The sequence below is a fragment of the Oncorhynchus gorbuscha genome, linkage group LG09, assembly GCF_021184085.1.
Source record: "Oncorhynchus gorbuscha isolate QuinsamMale2020 ecotype Even-year linkage group LG09, OgorEven_v1.0, whole genome shotgun sequence".
In the NCBI taxonomy this organism is placed as follows: Eukaryota; Metazoa; Chordata; class Actinopteri; order Salmoniformes; family Salmonidae; genus Oncorhynchus; species Oncorhynchus gorbuscha.
The window spans coordinates 82,258,354-82,275,688 of NC_060181.1; the positions used below are offsets into that span (position 1 = coordinate 82,258,354).

At 46.5% G+C, this 17,335-nt stretch overlaps 1 pseudogene; it reads right to left on the reverse strand.

Moving 5' to 3' along the window:
* Positions 1-10,399: 10,399 nt before the first annotated feature.
* LOC124044776 lies at positions 10,400-10,522 on the reverse strand (annotated as a pseudogene).
* Between the last annotated feature and the right edge of the window lie 6,813 nt (positions 10,523-17,335).

A 17,335-nucleotide genomic window follows, 5' to 3' on the forward strand; every position in this document is an offset into this window, starting at 1 on the left:
CCTGCCTACCCACTACTTACCTAACCTACCCGCTCCTACCTTACCTGCCTACCCACTACTTACCTAACCAACCGCTCCTACCTTACCTGCCTACCCACTACTTACCTAACCAACCGCTCCTACCTTACCTGCCTACCCACTACTTACCTAACCTACCCGCTCCTACCTTACCTGCCTACCCACTACTTACCTAACCTACCCTCTCCTACCTTACCTGCCTACCCACTACTTACCTAACCAACCGCTCCTACCTTACCTGCCTACCCACTACTTACCTAACCTACCCGCTCCTACCTTACCTGCCTACCCACTACTTACCTAACCTACCCTTTCCTACCTTACCTGCCTACCCACTACTTACCTAACCTACCCTCTCCTACCTTACCTGCCTACCCACTACTTACCTAACCAACCGCTCCTACCTTACCTGCCTACCCACTACTTACCTAACCTACCTGCTCCTACCTTACCTGCCTACCCACTACTTACCTAACCTACCCTCTCCTACCTTACCTGCCTACCCACTACTTACCTAACCTACCCTCTCCTACCTTACCTGCCTACCCACTACTTACCTAACCTACCCTCTCCTACCTTACCTGCCTACCCACTACTTACCTAACCTACCCTCTCCTACCTTACCTGCCTACCCACTACTTACCTAACCTACCCGCTCCTACCTTACCTGCCTACCCACTACTTACCTAACCTACCCGCTCCTACCTTACCTGCCTACCCACTACTTACCTAACCTACCCGCTCCTACCTTACCTGCCTACCCACTACTTACCTAACCTACCCGCTCCTACCTTACCTGCCTACCCACTACTTACCTAACCTACCTAACCTACCCACTCCTACCTTACCTGCCTACCCACTACTTACCTAACCAACCGCTCCTACCTTACCTGCCTACCCACTACTTACCTAACCAACCGCTCCTACCTTACCTGCCTACCCACTACTTACCTAACCTACCCGCTCCTACCTTACCTGCCTACCCACTACTTACCTAACCTACCCTCTCCTACCTTACCTGCCTACCCACTACTTACCTAACCAACCGCTCCTACCTTACCTGCCTACCCACTACTTACCTAACCTACCCGCTCCTACCTTACCTGCCTACCCACTACTTACCTAACCTACCCGCTCCTACCTTACCTGCCTACCCACTACTTACCTAACCTACCCGCTCCTACCTTACCTGCCTACCCACTACTTACCTAACCAACCGCTCCTACCTTACCTGCCTACCCACTACTTACCTAACCTACCCGCTCCTACCTTACCTGCCTACCCACTACTTACCTAACCTACCCGCTCCTACCTTACCTGCCTACCCACTACTTACCTAACCTACCCCCTCCTACCTTACCTGCCTACCCACTACTTACCTAACCTACCCTCTCCTACCTTACCTGCCTACCCACTACTTACCTAACCTACCCTCTCCTACCTTACCTGCCTACCCACTACTTACCTAACCTACCCTCTCCTACCTTACCTGCCTACCCACTACTTACCTAACCTACCCGCTCCTACCTTACCTGCCTACCCACTACTTACCTAACCTACCCTCTCCTACCTTACCTGCCTACCCACCCACTACTTACCTAACCTACCCTCTCCTACCTTACCTGCCTACCCACTACTTACCTAACCTACCCTCTCCTACCTTACCTGCCTACCCACTACTTACCTAACCTACCCTCTTCTACCTTACCTGCCTATCCACTCCTTACCTAACCTACCCGCTCCTACCTTACCTGCCTACCCACTACTTACCTAACCTACCCTCTCCTACCTTACCTGCCTACCCACTACTTACCTAACCTACCCTCTTCTACCTTACCTGCCTATCCACTCCTTACCTAACCTACCCTCTCCTACCTTACCTGCCTACCCACTACTTACCTAACCTACCCGCTCCTACCTTACCTGCCTACTCACTACTTACCTAACCTACCCTCTCCTACCTTACCTGCCTACCCACTACTTACCTAACCTACCCTCTCCTACCTTACCTGCCTACCCACCCACTACTTACCTAACCTACCCTCTCCTACCTTACCTGCCTACCCACTACTTACCTAACCTACCCTCTCCTACCTTACCTGCCTACCCACTACTTACCTAACCTACCCTCTCCTACCTTACCTGCCTACCCACTACTTACCTAACCTACCCTCTCCTACGTTACCTGCCTACCCACTACTTACCTAACCTACCCTCTTCTACCTTACCTGCCTACCCACTACTTACCTAACCTACCCGCTCCTACCTTACCTGCCTACCCACTACTTACCTAACCTACCTTCTCCTACCTTACCTGCCTACCCACTACTTACCTAACCTACCCTCTCCTACCTTACCTGCCTACCCACTACTTACCTAACCTACCCTTTCCTACCTTACCTGCCTACCCACTACTTACCTAACCTACCCTCTCCTACCTTACCTGCCTACCCACTACTTACCTAACCAACCGCCTCCCACTACCTTACCTGCCTACCCACTACTTACCTAACCTACCCGCTCCTACCTTACCTGCCTACCCACTACTTACCTAACCTACCCTCTCCTACCTTACCTGCCTACCCACTACTTACCTAACCTACCCGCTCCTACCTTACCTGCCTACCCACTACTTACCTAACCTACCCTCTCCTTACCTTACCTGCCTACCCACTACTTACCTAACCTACCCTCTCCTACCTTACCTGCCTACCCACTACTTACCTAACCTACCCTCTCCTACCTTACCTGCCTACCCACTACTTACCTAACCTACCCTCTCCTACCTTACCTGCCTACCCACTACTTACCTAACCTACCCTCTCCTACCTTACCTGCCTACCCACTACTTACCTAACCTACCCTCTCCTACCTTACCTGCCTACCCACTACTTACCTAACCTACCCGCTCCTACCTTACCTGCCTACCCACTACTTACCTAACCTACCCTCTCCTACCTTACCTGCCTACCCACTACTTACCTAACCTACCCTCTCCTACCTTACCTGCCTACCCACTACTTACCTAACCTACCCTCTCCTACCTTACCTGCCTACCCACTACTTACCTAACCTACCCTCTCCTACCTTACCTGCCTACCCACTACTTACCTAACCTACCCTGCCTACCCACTCCTACCTTACCTGCCTACCCACTACTTACCTAACCTACCCTCTCCTACCTTACCTGCCTACCCACTACTTACCTAACCTACCCGCTCCTACCTTACCTGCCTACCCACTACTTACCTAACCTACCCTCTCCTACCTTTCCTTTCTCCCCACTACTTACCTAACCTACCCTCTCCTACCTTACCTGCCTACCCACTACTTACATATCCTACCTTACCTGCCTACCCACTACTTACCTAACCTACCCTCTCCTACCTTACCTGCCTACCCACTACTTACCTAACCTACCCTCTCCTACCTTTCCTTTCTACCCACTACTTACCTAACCTACCCACTCCTACCTTACCTTTCTACCCACTACTTACATATCCTACCTTACCTGCCTACCCACTCAATACTTACCTAACCTACCCTCTCCTACCTTACCTGCCTACCCACTACTTACCTAACCTACCCTCTCTTACCTTACCTGCCTACCCACCCACTACTTACCTAACCTACCCTTTCCTACCTTACCTGCCTACCCACTACTTACCTAACCTACCCACTCCTACCTTACCTGCCTACCCACTACTTACCTAACCTACCCTCTCCTACCTTACCTGCCTACCCACTACTTACCTAACCTACCCGCTCCTACCTTACCTGACTACCCACTACTTACCTAACCTACCCTCTCCTACCTTACCTGCCTACCCACTACTTCCCTAACCTACCCTCTCCTACCTTACCTGCCTACCCACTACTTACCTAACCTACCCTCTCCTACCTTACCTGCCTACCCACTACTTACCTAACCAACCGCTCCTACCTTACCTGCCTACTCACTACTTACCTAACCTACCCTCTCCTACCTTACCTGCCTACCCACTACTTACCTAACCTACCCGCTCCTACCTTACCTGCCTACCCACTACTTACCTAACCTACCCGCTCCTACCTTACCTGCCTACCCACTACTTACCTAACCTACCCTCTCCTACCTTACCTGCCTACCCACTACTTACCTAACCTACCCTCTCCTACCTTACCTGCCTACCCACTACTTACCTAACCTACCCTCTCCTACCTTACCTGCCTACCCACTACTTACCTAACCTACCCGCTCCTACCTTACCTGCCTACCCACTACTTACCTAACCTACCCTCTCCTACCTTACCTGCCTACCCACTACTTACCTATCCTACCCTCTCCTACCTTACCTGCCTACCCACTACTTACCTATCCTACCCTCTCCTACCTTACCTGCCTACCCACTACTTACCTATCCTACCCTCTCCTACCTTACCTGCCTACCCACTACTTACCTAACCTACCCTCTCCTACCTTACCTGCCTACCCACTACTTACCTAACCTACCCTCTCCTACCTTACCTGCCTACCCACTACTTACCTAACCTACCCTCTCCTACCTTACCTGCCTACCCACTACTTACCTAACCTCTCCTACCTTACCTGCCTATCCACCCAGTACTTACCTAACCTACCCTCTCCTACCTTACCTGCCTACCCACTACTTACCTAACCTACCCTCCTCTACCTTACCTGCCTACCCACTACTTAGCACCACCTGGTGCCCTAAGCAAAATACAGGGGGTGGTCTGCCCAAGTCTTACCTAGTGTGCCTAGACAGTGAATATACTATGGGTTATGTATGCCCGCGGGCCTCTTGCCTAAGCACTCCCTAGGTGCCTTCCCCTTCCCCCCCTGGGAACAAATTAAAAAGAAAAATACAAATGTGAGTAAACAATTTCAATAATCAAAAACATTACATCCTATGGCGACATATACCTTAGAAGCAGCGGCTACAAAGTACTTAACAAAAACCTGTCTCAGCAAAAACAGGACATATTAATAAGCTCTCTGTCTGAGAAACAACCACAGAACATAACCCTCCACCCTCTCTGAGAAACAACCAACACAGAACACACTCATCATCTCTCTTAATAACAACCAACACAGAACATAACCTTCCACCCTCTCTGAGAAACAACCAACACAGAACACACTCATCATCTCTCTTAATAACAACCAACACAGAACATAACCTTCCACCCTCTCTGAGAAACAACCAACACAGAACATAACCTTCCGCCCACTCTGAGAAACAACCAACACAGAACATAACCTTCCGCCCTCTCTGAGAAACAACCAACACAGAACATAACCTTCCGCCCTCTCTGAGAAACAACCAACACAGAACATAACCTTTCGCCCTCTCTGAGAAACAACCAACACAGAACATAACCTTCCACCCTCTCTGAGAAACAACCAACACAGAACACACTCATCATCTCTCTTAATAACAACCAACACAGGACACACTCATCATCTCTCTTAACAACCAACACAGGACACACTCATCATCTCTCTTAACAACCAACACAGAACACACTCATCATCTCTCTTAACAACCAACACAGAACACACTCATCATCTCTCTTAACAACCAACACAGAACACACTCATCATCTCTCTTAATAACAACCAACACAGAACACACTCATCATCTCTCTTAACAACCAACACAGAACACACTCATCATCTCTCTTAATAACAACCAACACAGAACACACTCATCATCTCTCTTAACAACCAACACAGAACACACTCATCATCTCTCTTAACAACCAACACAGGACACACTCATCATCTCTCTTAACAACCAACACAGAACACACTCATCATCTCTCTTAACAACAACCAACACAGAACACACTCATCATCTCTCTTAATAACAACCAACACAGAACACACTCATCATCTCTCTTAACAACCAACACAGAACACACTCATCATCTCTCTTAACAACCAACACAGGACACACTCATCATCTCTCTTAACAACCAACACAGAACACACTCATCATCTCTCTTAATAACAACCAACACAGAACACACTCATCATCTCTCTTAACAACCAACACAGAACACACTCATCATCTCTCTTAACAACCAACACAGGACACACTCATCATCTCTCTTAACAACAACCAACACAGAACACACTCATCATCTCTCTTAATAACAACCAACACAGAACACACTCATCATATCTCTTAATAACAACCAACACAGGACACACTCATCATCTCTCTTAACAACAACCAACACAGAACACACTCATCATCTCTCTTAACAACAACCAACACAGAACACACTCATCATCTCTCTTAATAACAACCAACACAGGACACACTCATCATCTCTCTTAACAACCAACACAGAACACACTCATCATCTCTCTTAACAACAACCAACACAGAACACACTCATCATCTCTCTTAATAACAACCAACACAGAACACACTCATCATCTCTCTTAACAACAACCAACACAGAACACACTCATCATCTCTCTTAATAACAACCAACACAGAACACACTCATCATCTCTCTTAACAACAACCAACACAGAACACACTCATCATCTCTCTTAATAACAACCAACACAGAACACACTCATCATCTCTCTTAACAACAACCAACACAGAACACACTCATCATCTCATCTTAATAACAACCAACACAGAACACACTCATCATCTCTCTTAACAACAACCAACACAGAACACACTCATCATCTCTCTTAATAACAACCAACACAGAACACACTCATCATCTCTCTTAACAACAACCAACACAGAACACACTCATCATCTCTCTTAACAACAACCAACACAGGATACACTCATCATCTCTCTTAACAACAACCAACACAGAACACACTCATCATCTCTCTTAACAACAACCAACACAGGACACACTCATCATCTCTCTTAACAACAACCAACACAGAACACACTCATCATCTCTCTTAACAACAACCAACACAGGACACACTCATCATCTCTCTTAACAACAACCAACACAGAACACACTCATCATCTCTCTTAATAACAACCAACACAGGACACACTCATCATCTCTCTTAATAACAACCAACACAGAACACACTCATCATCTCTCTTAACAACCAACACAGGACACACTCATCATCTCTCTTAATAACAACCAACACAGGACACACTCATCATCTCTCTTAATAACAACCAACACAGGACACACTCATCATCTCTCTTAATAACAACCAACACAGGACACACTCATCATCTCTCTTAATAACAACCAACACAGGACACACTCATCATCTCTCTTAATAACAACCAACACAGAACACACTCATCATCTCTCTTAATAACAACCAACACAGAACACACTCATCATCTCTCTTAATAACAACCAACACAGAACACACTCATCATCTCTCTTAATAACAACCAACACAGAACACACTCATCATCTCTCTTAATAACAACCAACACAGAACACACTCATCATCTCTCTTAACAACCAACACAGAACACACTCATCATCTCTCTTAACAACCAACACAGAACACACTCATCATCTCTCTTAACAACCAACACAGAACACACTCATCATCTCTCTTAACAACCAACACAGGACACACTCATCATCTCTCTTAACAACCAACACAGGACACACTCATCATCTCTCTTAACAACCAACACAGGACACACTCATCATCTCTCTTCTGCGCAACAGAACACCTGGCTTATATAGCTGGAGAAGGAGTCTAATGGACTACAGCTGTATCCTGACGAGGGGACGAGGTCAACTCTCCAATCATCAATGGGGCCGACCAAACAGCTGCTTGGGGTAATCCAGGAAGCCATCCTGAAACACACACATACAGACAAAACCACAACACAGAAACTGGAGAACGTAACAGGCGCATTTAGGCTGATTTGCCCGTAAGAAAAGTAATATTGGTTGGATCGACTATTTGAAGTTCATATCTCTGGACAAAAGTGTATGGTGAAAAAAACATTATTCAAATTAAATCAAATTGTATTGGTCACATTCTCATATTTAGCAGATGTTATTGCGGGTGAAGTGAAATTTTGCAACACACTCAGTTGAAGTAACTAGTAGCAGTATTCCTAACATTCTATATTCTGAACTTTAAATAGACATTTACAGCCATTCAGTCCCAAAAAGAAAAATGTAACATTAACATACATAATTATATTGTTAATCAATATAAGACAGTTGCCTCTGACTAAATAATACAATAGTACACCATACAGGGCTGGCTGACAACACCTGGTATTCCCAAGTGGTCTCCCATTCAAGTACTACCAGGCCCGACCCTGCTTTGCGAGATCGGGCGTATTCAGGCTAAGCGGCGAAAGGTGATTTGGGTAGACTATAAAAAGTCGATGAGCCTTGGCGACATAGACCTAATCAATTCCCAACAACAGAAAGCAAAGCAGGCCAATTTACGCATTATACACTACCGTTCAAAAGTTTGGGGTCACTTAGAAATGTCCCTGGTTTTGAAAGAAAAGTTCATTTTTCATCTAATAAAAGAACATAAAATTGATCGGAAATACAGTGTAGACATTGTTAATGTTGTAAATGACTATTGTAGCTGGAATCGGATGATTTTTTATGGAATATCTACATAGGCGGCTCCGTTAAATAGTACCCACAAAACACCAGTCTCAACGCCAACAGTGAAGAGGCGACTCCGGGATGCTGGCCTTCTAGGCAGAGTTCCTCTGTCCAGTGTCTTTGTTCTTTTGCCTATCTTAATCTTTTCTTTTTATTGGCCAGTCTGAGAAATGGCTTTTTCTTTGTCACTCTGCCTAGAAGGCCAGCATCCCGGAGTCGCCTCTTCACTGTTGACGTTGAGACTGGTGTTTTGCGGGTACCATTTAATGAAGCTGCCAGTTGAGGACTTTTGAGGCGTCTGTTTCTCAAACTAGACACTCTAATGTACTTGTCCTCTTGCTCAGTTGTGCACCGGGGCCTCCCACTCCTCTTTCTATTCTGGTTAGAGCCAGTTTGCGCTGTTCTCTGAATTTCTTGCATGGAATAGCCTTCATTTCTCAAAACATGAATAGAATGACAAGTTTCAGAAGAAAGTGCTTTGTTTCTGGCCATTTTGAGCCTGTAATCAAACCCACAAATGCTGAAGCTCCAGATACTCAAATAGTCTAAAGGCCAGTTTTATTGCTTCTTTAATCAGTACAACAGTTTTCAGCTGTGCTAACATAATTGCAAAATAGTTGTCTAATGATCAATTAGCCTTTTAAAATGATACACTTGGATTAGTAACACAACGTGCCATTGGAACACAGGAGTGATGGTTGCTGATAATGGGCCTCTGTAGATATTCCATTAAAAATCAGCCGTTTCCAGCTACAATAGTAATTTACACCACTAACAATGTCTACACTGTATTTCTGATCTGATGTTATTTTAATGGACTGAAATTGTGCTTTTCTTTAAAAAACAAGGACATCTCTAAGTGACCCCAAACTTTTGAATGGTAGTGTACATCTGTCAGATGCTGGACATTTAAACTTTACGCAAACTTTTCAAGTTATGTGTTCCTCCAAAAGTCAATCAATTTCCTATTAATTTTAACAAAATGAACTAACCATTGCATCATACAATTGTGTAATTTATGTATGTTACAATGAGCAGTAATCTATAACTGTTGACTTTATTATCTAGCAAATGAAACACCTCAATCCATTCTGTCTGAGGACAAATCAATTCAAATGTATTTATATAGCCCTTCGTACATCAGCTGATATCTCAAAGTGCTGTACAGAAACACAGCCTTAAAACCCCAAACAGCAAGCAATGCAGGTGTAGAAGCACCTGCACAAGACAATCCATTCACAAGTAGGCCTATACATGATAGGAATAAGTATCTGTGTGTAACAGTATAATTTTAAACAGTCCCCTCGCCCATACCCGGGTGCGAACCAGGGACCTTCTGCACACAACGACAACAGTCACCCACGAAGCGTCGTTACCCATCGCTCCACAAAAGCCGCGGCCCTTGCAGAGCAAGGGGAACTACTACTTCAAGGCTCTGAGCAAGTGACGTAACCGATTGAAACGCTATTTAGCGCACACCGCTAACTAAGCTAGCCGTTTCACATCCGTTACACGTGCTACAATAACAGATTACACGTATTGGGAAAATCCAAAAGAGAAAATGAATCTACAGTAGTAACGTTAGCTAGGCCTCGTTCACTTTGAAATAGATGCTAAACCATTCATCCGATGACTATAACTAAAGTAAAGCGAAAATAAATGCTTACAAATTTCCTTCTCAACACTAAACTCAACATATATCAGAATCAAAACTGGGCCCATAACATGGTGGCTGTTTTATTTCAAACCAACACTACTTGAACAACAAGATCAAACAGAACGAATGCAGTCCCCCACTACCACAATGTATGCAGTCACTCTTCACATTTTGAATACATTAGCTGGGAGAACCGCCTTGCTGATCACATTATCTCCTTTGCCAGGTAAGTATGAGTTAACTTTTACAAGTCGGTGGATGTCAAGTCGAAACTTTTCATTCCGGTCGAAACTTTTCGGTTGACAGTTATCACATACGTTGACTTTCTAAACGTCTGACTGATATAACACAATAGGCGATGTTTCTGAATGCTGAAATCACGTTTGTGCACACAGCCAAAGAAATGACAACAACTATTTCTGGTGTTTCGTAGCATTCCAGGCCGTTTCCTCGCGCTTGTGTCTGCACTCAGTAAAATATGTTGCAATTACACCATCGACCACAGGGTGGTAAACGACCCCCAGATATGCGGGAGAGACAAAAGCTGTGTTCGAATACCCATACTAACATACTGTATACTATATACTTAACCCTTGTGTGGTGTTCGGGTCTGTGGGACCCATTTTCAATGTTTACTAAAAGAAAAATGATATAATTAATTATTTTTTCAACCATACACATTTATATTACATATGTGGTGTTCGGTTCCACTGAACACGAGGGCAATAAAAGTGTGTAGGTGAAAACAAGTCAAAATGAATCAAAAAGGTTTGCTGTGTGCCTTCACTCTGTCTTCCTCCTCTCTGCCAGGCTCCTGCTTTTCTCACACTCTTTACCCTTTGTAGTGTGTGACACTACCCAATGTCTTGCAGGAACCTTCACAATGTTATTACAATACATTATTTCTATAGAGTGTGGGAAAATGCGGTATTTTTCCACACTCTACCCCAGCCAGGTACAAGTTGGGGGAGGGACACAACAAATAAATAGCTTTGCATGTGTGGTTCCTTAACACAATCAATCAGTATGGCAAAAAATAATCTATGCTCAGAGGGCCTTACAAATCATGTTTGCAGAGAGAGAAGCTAGTGTGGAAAGAGTGTCTTCCACTTTGGAAGATGAAGAATTTTCAGAATATGAGGATCATGTCTCTGTCCATTCAGAGTCTGACAGTGAGTTGGAAGAATAGGATGATATTGACCCTCAGCCTGCCCCAGGACCAGCCCGTCAGCACCCTGCCCCAGGACCAGCCCGTCAGCAGCCCGCCCCAGGACCAGCCCGTCAGCAGCCTGCCCCAGGACCAGCGGGCCAGCCCGTCAGCAGCCTGTCCCAGGACCAGCCCGTCAGCAGCCTGCCCCAGGACCAGCCCGTCAGCAGCCTGCCCCAGGACCAGCCCGTCAGCCGCCTGCCCCAGGACCAGCCCGTCAGCCGCCTGCCCCAGGACCAGCCCGTCAGCAGCCTGCCCCAGGACCAGCCCGTCAGCAGCCTGCCCCAGGACCAGCCCGTCAGCAGCCTGCCCCAGGACCAGCCCGTCAGCAGCCTGCCCCAGGACCAGCGGGCCAGCCCGTCAGCAGCCTGTCCCAGGACCAGCCCGTCAGCAGCCTGCCCCAGGACCAGCGGGCCAGCCCGTCACCAGCCTGCCCCAGGACCAGCGGGCCAGCCCGTCAGCAGCCAGCCCCAGGACCAGCCCATCAGCAGCCAGCCCCAGGACCAGCCCGTCAGCCCTGCCCCAGGACTAGCGAGCCAGCCCGTCAGCAGCCAGCCCAGGACCAGCCCGTCAGCAGCCCGCCCCAGGACCAGCCCATCCCCAGGACAGCCAGCCCTGCCCCAGGACCAGCCCGTCAGCAGCCTGCCCCAGGACCAGCCCGTCAGCAGCCTGCCCCAGCAGCCAGCCCCCCAGGACCAGCGGGCCAGCCCGTCAGCAGCCTGTCCCAGGACCAGCCCGTCAGCAGCCTGCCCCAGGACCAGCGGGCCAGCCCGTCACCAGCCTGCCCCAGGACCAGCGGGCCAGCCCGTCAGCAGCCAGCCCCAGGACCAGCCCATCAGCAGCCAGCCCCAGGACCAGCCCGTCAGCAGCCTGCCCCAGGACCAGCCCGTCAGCAGCCAGCCCCAGGACCAGCCCGTCAGCAGCCTGCCCCAGGACCAGCGGGCCAGCCCGTCAGCAACCAGCTCATCAGCAGCCTGCAGGAGTGAAAATATGGATGTAAAAAAAATTGTGACATTGAATGGCCTTCCTGCCCAAGGAATGAGCCACCAAGCATGGCTGCCAATGTGATAAGGACACAACCAGGGCCGACGCGGATGGTTGTTACTCATGCGCAAGACAAAGTCTTCTTTTGAACTGAATAATTCTGGACTGCACTCATTTGGAGGGAAGGCATGCTTTTGGAGAGAAATAGAAGGAGATGGACCACATGCATATTTTGGGGTTCGTATCCTTGCTGGTGTTTTCAGATCCAATGGGGGTATCCACAGAATCTCTGCCTGTGATGCTGCTTCATCATATGGGTAGAACTTGCAAGTGTATATGGGGAAGCGGGTTGTCCTGGATGTGACACAAGGACTCCGTGGCCAACCCATCCCATGCAATAACTTTTAAAAATTAGAACAAGCTGGGTCAGGAGCTCCTCAAGAGGAAGCTGATGATGGTAGGAAAAACAAGCCAGAGCTCCCACCTCAGCTGTTGAAGACACAGAACAGGCCTATCAATTACTCTTAAGTTTGTGTTCATGGCCGACATGTCCCTAGTGTCCTACGTGCCAAAGAAAGGCAAAAATGTGGTACTCATGAGTACGCTGTATAGGGATGGGAGAATCTGTGGCCAGGAACATAAAAAAACAGAAATCATAATGGATTACAATGCCGCAAAAGGAGAGGTGGACAATTTAGACAAGCTGGTGACTGGCTACAGCTGCAAAAGAAGAACCCTGTGGCAAATCCAGAGGAGGCAACATATCCCAAGGACCCCAGCTTCTGCAGCCATCGTGAGGAGGATTCAGGAGGAGGATGCTGGTGCTTCATCCGTCCGACCCACAGAACCAACAACTCCAAAACCGTAAGTAAGTGTGAGTGATGTTGTTGCATGCATGTGTCTGACTCCCCTACCTTGGCCAGCTGTAACTATATATGTGAGTGAGATTTTCGAAAAATATCCTGAACTAAGTGTTTTCATCATTCTAGATTGCAGTCGTAGCAACAAGAAGAAGCGCTGTGATGTGTGCGGACCCAAGAAGGACAGGAAGACACAGTACACATGCATCAAGTGCAAGAAATACATTTGTAACACACACAAAGTAAAACTCTGTCCCTCTGGTGTGTAGACCGGCATTCATTTGTGTTCAATCAATCAAATTTCAATCAAATGTATTTATAAAGGCCTTTTTACATCAGCCGATGTCACAAAGGGCCATACAGAAACTCAGCCTAAAACCCCAAACAGCAAGCAATGCAGGTGTAGAAGTACGGTGGCTAGGAAAAACTCCATAGAAAAGCAGGAACCTAGGAAGAAACCTAGAGAGGAACCAGGCTGTGAGGGGTGGCCAGTCGTCTTCTGGCTGTGCCGGGTGGAGATTATAACAGTACATGGCCAACGCGCTAACCACTAGCCTATGTACAGGTGCAGTAATCTGAGCTGCTCTGACAGCTGGTGCTTAAAGCTAGTGAGGGAGATAAGTGTTTCCAGTTTCAGAGATTTGTGTAGTTCGTTCCAGTCATTGGCAGCAGATGACCCGCATGGTCAAATAATATTAATCACAGTGGTTGTAGAGGGTGCAACAGGTCAGCACCTCAGGAGTAAATGTCATTTGGCTTTTCATAGCCGATCATCCAGAGTTAGGAGGCAGCAGGTGCGGAAGAGAGAGAAAACAGCAGGTCCGGGACAAGGTAGCATGTCCAGTGAAAAGGTCAGGGTTCGGCAGAACAGTTGAAACTGGGGACAGCAAGCAGTCACCAGGCCAGGTAATCCTGAGGCATGGTCCTAGGGCTCAGGTCCTCCGAGAGAAAGAATTAGAGGGAGCATACTTAAAAATTCACACAGGAATCCTGATAAGACCGGAGAAATACTCCAGATATAACAGACTGACTGACCCTAGCCCCCGACACTTAAACTATTGCAGCATAAATAATGGAGGCTGAGACAGGAGGGGTCAGGAGACACTGTTGTCCCGTCCGACTATACTCCCGGACAGGGCCGACCAGGCAGGATATAACCTGACCCACTTTGCCAAAGCACAGCCCACACACCACTAGAGGGATATCTTCAAACCACCAACTTACTACCCTGAGATGGGGCTCATTTATCATTTCCATTAAATACTGTATGTACATTTTCTCCTTCCAATTTGTTCAGTTCAAAGCAATAAACATCAATAGTGATGAAAACCTTGTTTAATTTATATTTGTTTCAGATAAACATTACCCACACAAGGGTTAATGAGTATATAGTATTTGTTAATTTTAATATACTGTAAAAGAACGGTATCCTTTTCAGTTGAGCGTACTAGCGCTTCACCTGTCTACTGGAAGTTGATGTTGTTGCTATGCAACCTCTTGCTAGCTTGTTAGCATTACAAATCATTACGTAGACTTCGAGTGTGTTCGTAAATTCAATCTGGAGTGCCAGAGTGCGGTTGTAAATTCAGGGCGTTGTCAGATTGTCTGTTTGTAAATTCAGAGCTTTCGCTTTTGGAACGTTCAGAGCGCACACTGGACGCTCTTGACCTCACAACGGCAGTCAAGTACCTAAGCTAACTGGCTAACTTGCTAGCTACTTCGACACCAATGAGAGAGTACCTCACTCTGACCATATTACTCGCCCTAGCACAGCTGATTAGGCTGTTTTCATGTTATTCGGAGTGTTGGTGACTGTAACTGTGCTGCTGGCAACATTTTAATGATGCTTTTTTTCCTGACATTTACTGACACTGGCCACATTCAAACGTTTGGCATACCAACTATATCCATACTATGACTAATAAGCATACTATATACTCGATTTACATCACAAATAGTATGGTTAGTGCGGTTACTATGAGTCTTTGAACACAGCTAAAGTATACTTGCTACGTCATCCACAAGACAGAGTAGTAGGCTAAGCTACAGTAATAGTGGGAGAAACGTTTTTCTTAGCAGTAAGCGGTACACATATTTATGCAGAAGCCATGCACATACTGAAATCACAATCAAAATAGCCTGTCTGTGATATGTGGTTGTTAGGACCTACCTTAGCTCAATATAGGCTGCAACCCATTGTCTTTCATACATACTGAGTATCGTTCTGCCCCTGAACAGGGAGTTAACCCACTGTTCCTAGGCCGTCATTGAAAATAAGAATTTGTTCTTAACTGACTTGCCTAGTTAAAAAAAATACAAAATCTTAGTATGTAAAAAGTTACAAAGGCAGATATTTTTGTCCAATGTCATTGCAAAGAGCTATGCATCCAATTGTGAGTTGATCCATCAGAATCACCTTTATTTGGCAAGTACGATCACATATACCGGAATGTGATTTGGTGAAATGGTGCTGCCATAGTAAACAGCATCAACAAACAGAATATTGACAATAAACATAATATAGACAGATTATATTTACACAAGAATTTCTGAATCTACATACGCTAGGCTATAAATAGCAACAGCAAAAAAACACAACCCTTAATATCTGTTTGTTTTTACTTTCAACAGGGTTATTTCCCTGAGTATGGGGTGCACCTTTCCTGAAAGTACTGAATTTGTGAAAATAACAGGCAAATCCAATGACTTCTGACAAATAGGCCTACATGAATCAGCCTTCTGTCAACAGTTCGCTATATAGTTAGCATGTCATACTCTATGCTGGGACAGGGCACGTATGCTCCGACACAACTACCCGTGAGGTATTTCTCCCTCTTTTCCCGCGCCGATTTAAACCCCGCTGTCAAAAAAAGTATCATACAATTGTAACCTATTGAAGAGTACAGATAAAAAAAATATTTGGAGGCGTGCATTGCCACGAAGTCGTGGGTGAACAGGGAGTACAGGAGAGGGCTGAGAACGCACCCTTGCGGGGTCCCAGTGTTGAGGATCAGCGGGGTGGAGATCTTGTTACCTACCCTCACCACCTGAGGGCGGCCAGCCAGGAAGTCCAGGACCCAGTTGCACAGGGCGGGGTCGAGACCCAGGGTCTCGAGCTTGATGAAGAGTTTGGAGGGTACTATGGTGTTAAATGCTGAGCTGTAGTCGATGAACAGCATTCTCACATACTGTAGGTATTCCTCTTGTCCAGATGGGTTAGGGAAATGTGCAGTGTGATTGCGATTGCGTCGTCTGTGGACCTATTGGGGCGGTAAGCAAAGGAGTGGGTCTAGGTTGTCAGGTAGGGTGGAGGTGATATGGTCCTTGACTAGTCTCTTAAAGCACTTCATGATGACGGAAGTGAGTGCTACGGGGCAGTAGTCATTTAGCTCAGTTACCTTAGCTTTCTTGGGAACAGGAACAATGGTGGCCCTCTTGAAGCATGTGGGGACAGCCGACTGGGATAAGGATTGATTGAATATGTCCGTAGACACACCAGCCAGGTGGTCTGCGTATGCTCTGAGGATTCGGCTGGGGATGCCGTCAGGGCCTGCAGCCTTGCGAGGGTTGACACTTTTTAATGTTTTGCTCACGTCGGCTGCAGTGTAGGAGATCCCGCAGGACTTGGTAGCGGGTCGTGTCAGTGGCACTGTATTGTCCTCAAAGCGAGCAAAGAAGTTGTTTAGTCTGCCTGGGAGCAAGACATCCTGGTCTGTGACGAGGCTGGTTTTCCTTTTATAGTCTGTGATTGACTGTAGACCTTGCCACATACCTCTCGTGTCTGAGCTGTTGAATTGTGACTCTACTTTGTCTCTATACTGACACTTAGCTTGTTTGATTGCCTTGCGGAGGGAATAGCTGTTTGTATTCGGTCATGTTTCCGGTCACCTTGCTCTGATTAAAAGCAGTGGTTTGTGCTTTCAGTTTTGCACGAATGCCATCAATCCACCATTTCTGGTTTGGTAATGTTATGGTCATAAATCTGTCATAAATAAT